The sequence below is a fragment of the Motacilla alba genome, chromosome 3 (genome assembly GCF_015832195.1).
Source record: "Motacilla alba alba isolate MOTALB_02 chromosome 3, Motacilla_alba_V1.0_pri, whole genome shotgun sequence".
NCBI lineage: Eukaryota > Metazoa > Chordata > Aves > Passeriformes > Motacillidae > Motacilla > Motacilla alba.
The window spans coordinates 46,607,104-46,615,834 of NC_052018.1; the positions used below are offsets into that span (position 1 = coordinate 46,607,104).

The 8,731-nt window shown below is 48.2% G+C and overlaps 1 protein-coding gene across 5 annotated transcripts in view; it reads right to left on the reverse strand.

Annotated features, from left to right (window-relative positions):
* FYN (FYN proto-oncogene, Src family tyrosine kinase) overlaps window positions 1–7,513 on the reverse strand; it is a 138,478-nt gene extending 130,965 nt beyond the window's left edge. For 4 of the 5 annotated variants that reach the window (XM_038133624.1, XM_038133626.1, XM_038133620.1 and 1 more), the window contains exon 1: window positions 7,381–7,513. The gene's annotated coding sequence lies outside the window, so the exon portion shown is untranslated. The remainder of the gene's footprint in view (window positions 1–7,380) is intronic. The other variant, XM_038133622.1, reaches the window with a different exon arrangement.
* Between the last annotated feature and the right edge of the window lie 1,218 nt (window positions 7,514–8,731).

The following is an 8,731-nucleotide window of genomic DNA, read 5'->3' on the forward strand; positions in this document are numbered from 1 at the left end:
AAAGACTGTAAATTAAAATTATGAAAAACCTCAGGTACTGTGCTAAATAGTTTTATTCCTTCTTGAAGAGAAAGAAACCAGCAAAACATTTTCAATTCATTTGGAAATGGGACTGAGAGTGTTTCTTGATGAAATCACCAATTTAAATGCTGCACAGACTGATAAGATCCAAAAATTTCACAATCTGTTGGCTATCTCACAGACTAACCCCAGAAGGAAATTTAGGAGTTTTCAGTTACTTCCCAGAGAAGAAGATAGGCAACAGAACTGACATTTTTGCTGGTCTTTAGACGAAAATGTTGCTGCATATGGGCTCCCTCTCTGTAATTCAAAATTTATTGGCATACAGTGACAACATACAAGAGGACCTGTTCACAGGAAGTCCTAAAAGCATGCAAGAGGTCATTAACTTCACCATAATAAACTCTCTCCACCATTAACCTCATGACCAAGAACAAAAACTGACCATTTACATATAGTTTGAGACAAGAAACAGTCTAACTGCCTTCTCAGACAACAGAGGTTTTCATACTGAGTGTTAGAGATGCTCTTTTTTCTTGGAAAAAACATATCATAGTTGCCTAGTGAGGGAGTGCCCATAAAGAAAAAACAGTCCCAAGAACAAAAAAATAGCCTTTCTTTTCAGGGTGTGAGAGTTTGTTTTGCTTACACCCGCTCTCCCCCTCTGTCCCTGGGGTGAAAGCAGCCGGCTGGAGGACACTATCATCACTGTCTTCCAAACAGGGCTATGAGCTGGTCTTCTCTGCTAAGCCCTAAGGAATGACCAGGGATGGGATGAAGCTATGTGCCCAGCACTTTCATCACCCACTGTGGTGGCTTCTGGCTTAGAGAACTTCAGAACTAACCAACAACAATTCTTCTCAATTATTCTGGGCAAGCGCATCAACTTCAACTATAAGCCCCAGAGCAACTCAGTGGTTTAAAGGTCAGGTACAAAGGGGAAAAAAATCCAACATACATGTTAAAAAAAAATAAAAAAAACCAACCCAACAGAATTATCTGTATATTGTTATCAGCAGCCAAGATAGGAAATACATGATATTCCAAAGTCATGCCAGGAAAACTTTCAGAGCTGTCTTTTTTGTCAGTGGTACAGCTGCAAGTCAAAGATCAACGTTACACACAGTGCTCTTTCACACACAGGTTATTCAAAAACAAGGGAGGTTGAAAGGTCTTTATTAATACAATAAAAAGCCTTCAAATGAATGTTAAAGTTTATTTGTTAAAAACCAGTGAAACAAAAAGACCCAACCCCCTCGCCACCCCCTCGCCACCCCCAACAAGTAAAAGAACTGAAATTGTAAAGAAAAAAGGATGCTGGAAATCACCAGACAGGTCATTAGGGAACTGCCATGGAATGGTAAAGATTTTCTTTAAAAAAGCAAGCACAAACCTGAATGGGCATTTAATATTATCTTCATTTTCACAGGCTGTTTAACTTCTCTGTATAGCTTCATATAGCAAATTTAGACCTGCGATGATTGAGATTATCTGGCAAAAATATTTTCAACTTGGACTATATCAAAAAGGATCGAGAACTATTTTGGTCAAATCTGTTAACAGAGGAAAATTGGAGCCAAGAGGAAAAGGGACAATTTTAAACAGAGAAGATATTTCATGCAAGCCAAGCCAATCATTTGAGGTTTCCTCCTTACTCCTCCCAGAATCACTAAACAAGAGTTATTTTCATGTTAAAGTGGTGCCAAACATTTTTTTTCTGTTAAAGCAAATGTCCTCAATCACACACACACAAGGGCAGCTTCCTCTGCCCACTTCAGCCAGCTCTTCCCTTGGTTTGTTCAATGTCCCTCCCCTTCATATATTGTTCTGGTACCATTACCATCACTTTCAGCTTCAAAACACTTTCCACATTCACCACTGCGAGCAACAACACTTTGGTGAATAAAACAGTACTTTCCAAGCATTTATGAAGGCTTCAGTACTGATGGTACATTTTGTCTGAAATGTAAGGTCTCAATTTCAGGTTATAATTGTCCTTACACAGCCAAAGCTTTAGAGGTTGATCTGTCTTTTAGAGCTCCCAGAGCCGCTGCACGGGAGCTTGGAGGATGTGCAGATGATCTTCCAGAGGCCATGCCAAGAGCCGTGAAGCAAAGTGAGCTATGTGAGGTGGAGTCTTTTTGTTCAGGGCTGGTTGGTGATAGTGCCTTTGTTTTGGGGAGAGCAGACTAGCTGCTCTCACAGCACAGGATTCCATACTATTAAAAGTGTCTCTGGCTCCTCTGAGGAGCTCTGGCTGGGATCCTTTGTACTTTAAAGCACTGAACACATCACTCACGGCCGCTTCTCAACATCCCTCCTTTCTGGTTGTAGCCACAGGGAACCTAAAGCAGGATGGAACAAAGAATTTCCGTAGGCCAGAAAAGGCCTCCAGTCATTGTTGCCTCCGAAAAAATCCACCAAGACAGAGCAAAACAAGCACAGAAGGGTCACCTTCCCCATTTTCATCAAAACATTCTCACATTGCACTGCCTTGTGGAGTTTACCACATTAAACCACATCTCAGTACGATGAACATCAATGAACTTGCTCTAAAAATTTAGGTTTCTGCCTTAAGCAAGAAGGACTTATTACTCACAGATACCTAAAAAAATTATAGTGTGAGAGAGAGGCAACTTTCAGAGACGCAAGACTTCTCTGAATCAGGAGAAGGTGGGCAGGAAAATGTGGGGTAACCTCTCCCCATAGCACCTTGTCACAACCAACATCATCCATTCAAACTGGGATGTCTTTGATACAAAAAAGGAGCTACATTTTAGGAAGAGCAAGTTTAAAATTAATCTGCTGTCCTCTTCTCTCTTGGAAAAAAGATTTAACCTGGACCATCTAATTCAAATCAGTTGATACTGACAGGCTATCTTTTTTGATAGCTTTTTCAGATTAAAAACATTCATTCAAATTCATGGTATACAAGGAATAGAGCTGGTCAGGAAAAATCTGACAGTCATTTTCTGCAAGATGATTTAGTTCTATCGACACCTTAAAGCTCTGCAAAACTGCTGCTGATTTTATACTCCAGTAGAAAGTCAAGGTGGCAAAGGTTCTGTTTTGCTCCAAACAGGTGGCAGTATTTTGAGTTGAAATCCTCGCTTTCACAGCAAGTTACCATTTAAAACAGTCAGAAGCAAGATGAGGCATCATGTTTTGACTAACTTGAAATAATATGATTTTTCACCTCCCCCAGTAAAAGCAGTGATACCGTTCAATTTTGTTTCTGTTCCAAGTGAACTAAAGTTCCAAAAAAGCTGCACAAAATGTGATTGTTTTCCTGCAGTCAGTGGTAAGGACAGCAACAGGGTACTGCAACTCCTGTAAGGTCAGGTCTGTTTCCAGTTTCAGGGCTCAAGGACACCTCCCACAGACAGGTTTCACTTGACCACTGCCACACCAGGAGGCAGATTACCTGCCCGAAACCAGAGCCCTGCCTGAGCCAGCAGGTGAGGCTGCCCTAGAGCACAGTGCTAACGGGGCTCTCGCTCCCTGAGGAGAGCCGCACACGCCTCGGATGCACTGACACAGCTTCAACCTTTCCTGTTTCATCTGCACCTGTCATTTCTCTGTCTGGAAGTCGGGCACTAAGGGCGAAACCCATGGCAGGATGCAAATGCTAGAAATCCCAATTCTTCTACACCCGCATGTTTATTGTCTACTGAAATGCAAAGCTGGTTGGGGTTTTTTTGTTAGTTTTTTTTTTGTTTGTTTGGGTTTTTGTAATTTTGTGTGGGGGGGTTGTTTGTTTGTTTGCATTTTGGTGTGTTTTCTTTTTTTAATATAGATATATAAATTATTACTACCTCACCAAAAGAAGGTTAGGGTTTTTAACCTCTAATAGTTAACCTTAAGCCACCGTGGTACCAAGTGAGACACCCAGCAAGCAGGCAGATGCAGCCTTGAAGTTTCACCTCCTTCTGAGGCACTTTGCACTGGGTGGCCCTGGCAGCATTTCCCTGGCTGCTGGGAAGCCAGCTCTGAGGTGCACAGCGTTCAGCACAGCACAGCAAGCAGCCACATCCCCGGCTCAGGAGAGCCACATCTACAGGGATCACAGCTCAGGGTGCTCCTCACCGAGGCACGCAAACCCTTTTGTGGGTTTCGCCTCAAGTAAATGGCTGACTTGCACAATACAGATCCGTGGGCCTTTTGTCACCAAAGGAATCCTTAATTGCTGGATTTCAATGAGACTGCTCGGGTGAACTAGATTTGTCGGTTCAAGTCCTGTTTTTGGAGTAATGGGTCAAAGCGACTTGTGAAGACACTTCTGTGGGAGCTGCAGGGGTGGGAGAGGGCCAGGAGTTACTGGTTTTCTCCCTCTGAAAGGAAGGTCACTTTGACAATACACACTGCCAGCAGCAGACTTGCCTGTAAAGCAAATTACAAAGCACTGTCCATGACACAAACAAACACCATTATTATATATTCAAAGTAGTGCCCAAACTGAATTAAGCAGAACTTTACAGAACAAGTTTGAATCAAATATTAATGCGCACCCCAGAGAGAAGGACGAAGGGAAAGCACATGCCTCCAACTCTTTTTCTCCCTGAAGTAAAAAGCACAGTAATGCAGTAAGACAGAAAAGTGAAGGTGCTGGTTAAATAAAAGTAATTGGGCATAAGATGGCAAACAGCTCTATACTTTCCTTAACACAATTAAACATATGATATTGTAGATGTACCATATTACAGTGTGAAATCATCACAAATGTGCTGAGCAGTTTTCACTCACCTTGGTCACAATTTTATTACACTGTAAATCAGTGCCAATGACACCATGTCCAGATTAGTGTATTCAGCTAAGCCACAGGGCCAGTGGTCACAGAGGCCCTCACCATATCAGACTCCACTCATGATTTCAGATGACACCATTTAGCTATTTCACATAAAAGTACTGTGGAATCTATTGTAGTCTGTCAAAAATAAAAAGTTCCTCAGCAATGTTTTTCTTACTCATACGGATTTATCACTGGTCCTAACTTTTAAAGACACTTGTTAAAATTATTAGTAACCAACTTCTTTATACCACCTTATTAATTTCTGGCTTACACTGACTGCCATGTCCGTATGCCAAAGTCATTTGTCCCTCACTGAAGACATGTATTTACTCCACACCAAAATAATTTCCAAAGAAGGCTGTTCAGAGTTTTATACTTAACTGGTATTTTATGCCACTACGTCTTTCACTAGCAGGCAACACAGAATTTCTGAAACAACGTACCTGAAGCATAAACCACAAAACACCACAGCCAGTGGCCTACCATCAGACAACTTCATATTGAAAATTGTTTCTTTTGCCAAAGACAAGCCACGCAGATGAGGCAGTAATTTGTTGGAGGTGGAGAGGAAGGATGCTTACAGGCACCCTCTAAGAAGCATCTGAACATTGCAACAAATCTGCAGCCTACTATCAACAAAATACAAATTTCTAAAGCATTAATTAGGCAATCTTTCTCTTTTTCATCAAAATTATAACTTCATGGGGTAAAAAGGGCTCAAGAAGGAATCCAATGTCTTTTTCATGAGAGATACCATTCTTAAAACTGTTCTTATATTGTGAAAAGACACTGACCTACTGACATCCATCGAGTGCTACCAGTTTTCTGAGTAAACACTTCAAGGAGCTGAAAACTCCTGAAACACTGAGGCAAAAGTAACAACCTTTCCACTTTAGTGATACCAAATAAATGTGCAACTGTAAAAATGAACTGTAGCCCCTCCAGTCTCCCACTGGGTCAAGCAGTGGCTACAATGGATGTAACTGAGAAGTTGGAGATGCTGCCTTCCCTCCCTTCCCACTCTGGTATTTTTCTTCAGCACTCCTTTGTTCACTTAACAGGACTTTGTTTGAAGTGTGTTTTTACTCCTTCACTGCATGACCAACCCACACAGTCAGAAGACAGGCTTATAAAAACCACAGATCTCCAGCAGGGAGCTCAACGGTGGGTGTAATATTGGACACAGCTCTCCATTCATCACGCACATTCTCTGGATTTCAAGCTGACAGTGTCCCTTTGGCTTACTGTTTCTCCTCATGGGAGACCAGACCAGTCAACCCTAATGAAAACACTTCCTCCACCAGCACATAAACAAACAGATCTTCACCTGCAACTGTTCTCAGCTTCCAGAACACTAGTTAAAAAGACATCAAGACAAAAAGAAAAAAAAAGAATAAAAAAAGAAAACAAAAAGGGGTGTGGGAAGGAGATCCTAAAAAGTGTTACAGCTGCAGGGATGGTGGAAGGAAGGATGTGGGAGTTAAGGAGGTTGTATACAAGGAGGAAAATGACAAGGTCTCAAAGGCGTTCCCAGTCTTGTGCGTGCATTTCAAAAGCCCGGTCCGCCCTGGCCACTCGTTATTTAGCGTTTTAAGAATCAGAGCATATCAGAGTGACGGATGAGCAACTGCAGAGGGTTGCTTTCCACTCAGCCCAAACCTTCTCCACCAGCACCTCCTCAGCCCTGCCCTCCCCGTCACTGCTGAACGGACCAAGGTATCATGGGCTTGCTTCCACAAAGTGACCCCCTTCCCTGGCCAGCCCTCTCCCAGAGCTCACGCACACGCAGAATCCACACAGAGCAGAAATCAGGCGAGATCCCGAGGAAGCAGAGGCCAAACTGAGCGTTATTAAGGAGGTCGGGCGACACGTACACTGTGGCTCTGCAGACGCAGCAAAACGCTGGCACCCGTGGTGTGGCGTTTGGTATCTCTCCCTAATCACAAATGTAGCTGAAAAGGAACTGGCACCAGATCAGCGGCCTCGTCTGGGAAGGAACAGAGAGGCTCTAGGGGAGACACAAGAAACAAGCCTCTTTTCACATCCTACCACCCTTGGGCATTTTGTGCGTCCCTTCTTTCTTCCCTGAAAGAGGCCTTTGTCATAGACGCGCAAATCCTATACGATTTATTTCAGAGGGAGAGAAGGTCTTTTTATTTATTTCCCCCCCTCCCCTTTTTCGCAGTTCGGCGACAACAAATACGTCCCTGTGCTGCGCCCCCTCCCCTCTCCCCGGCCGGCGTCCGCGGGGGCGGGGGACACCGACACGGGCGACCCCCGGGCAGGCAGGGGCCGCGCACGGGCGGCCACGGGCGCTGCCCCCGGCCCTGCCCGCGCTGCGGCCGCGGCTCCCGGCGGGGGAGGCGGGCGCGGGGTCCGCGTGTGCGTGCGTGGGGGAGACCCGCAGCAGCGCGGCCGCCTCCCCTCGCCGGGAGCCCCCGCACCCCGTCAGCGCTGCTCGGGCGCACAAAGGAAACAGACCCGTCGCAGCATCCATCCATCCATCCATCCATCCGTGCATGCATCCCCCCGCCCCCGCTCCTCCGGGCGGGCTCCGGCCCCTCCGTTACCTGAGGCGGCTCGGCTCGGCTCGGCTCAGCGCAGCGCGGGGCCGGGGCGGCGCCGCCGCACTCGCATCCTCCTCGCTCCGCTCCTCCGCCGGCTGCCCCCGCCCGCCCGCAGCGAGGGGCGCCGCTCCGGGCGCCGCTGCCTCTCCCCGGGGCAGACGCGCTGCGCCGAGCCGCGGCCGGGCGCGGAGGCGGCCACTCCGTGCGGCGGCACAGCCGCAGCCTGGGCACGGATGAGCTCGCACGGGCTGTCCGCGCTGCTGCCACCGCCGCCGCCTCGCCTCCGCTCCGCCCGGGCGAGCGCGGCTCGGGCGCTCCCTCCCACCGGGGCTCCTGACAGATGGCGCAACCGCAGCGCCGCCGCCGCCGCCCGGCCCCGCTCGCCCGCCCGGAGCCGGCAGCCCCCCCGCCCGCCTCGCCCCTCCGCGGGGGCGGCCCCTGACTGACAGCGGCGCTGGCCAATGGCGGGGCGCGGCCCGCAGCAGCAGCCACTCTGATTGGCGGGAGGCGGGGGAGGCGGGGCGCGCGGCCGCGGGCGGGCAGCGCCCACCGACGCCCCCGGGCAGCGGCCGCCGCTCCGGGCGCACGGCGCGGCCGAGAGGGAGGCGGACCGGGCTGGGAAGGGAAGGGAAGGGAAGGGAAGGGAAGGGAAGGGAAGGGAAGGGAAGGGAAGGGAAGGGAAGGGAAGGGAAGGGAAGGGAAGGGAAGGGAAGGGAAGGGAAGGGAAGGGAAGGGAAGGGGGCGAAGAGGAGGGAGGAGGAAGGAGGAAGGAGAGGAGGGGTTGTCGCTTCGTGTCGGGGTTCGCGACCGGCAGCTGCCAGCGCCGGAGCGGTTCGAGATGCTCCGCGCGCCGCTGGGGCGCCTCGGGAGGAGGAGGGAGGAGTGAGCTGAACGTCTCAACATCCCCGATGAATGGGAGAACAGTATTAAGCAGATTATGCGTCTTTGTGAAAGACGACGGCTTGTTTTACTATTATGTTGTTTGGTTTTTTTTATCCATAATTCTTGAAATTGGTAATAGTGGGTGATAAGGCAACGGTGGTAATGAAATACGCTGAGGTTTTCCAGAGTTATGGTTTTATTCCATTTTCCACATTTAATCAAGGAGTATTCAGCCAGCCGTTTTGGGAGGAGCGTCAGCCCCATGAAGTTGGTCTTTCAGGGGTGTACCTGCTGTCCCCACAGCACGGCGGGGGCTTCGGTCTTGCACTGTAGTCAAAGATGTGCGGGCAGCCCTGTCACGGAGCACCCTGCTCCACAGGCAGGTGATTGGAAAAGTTCTCTGTACACTTTGTTCCCTTCAGGTTCTCGGCAACGCCATAAATGCTCCCAGCGTTTCTCAAGGTGTTGCATC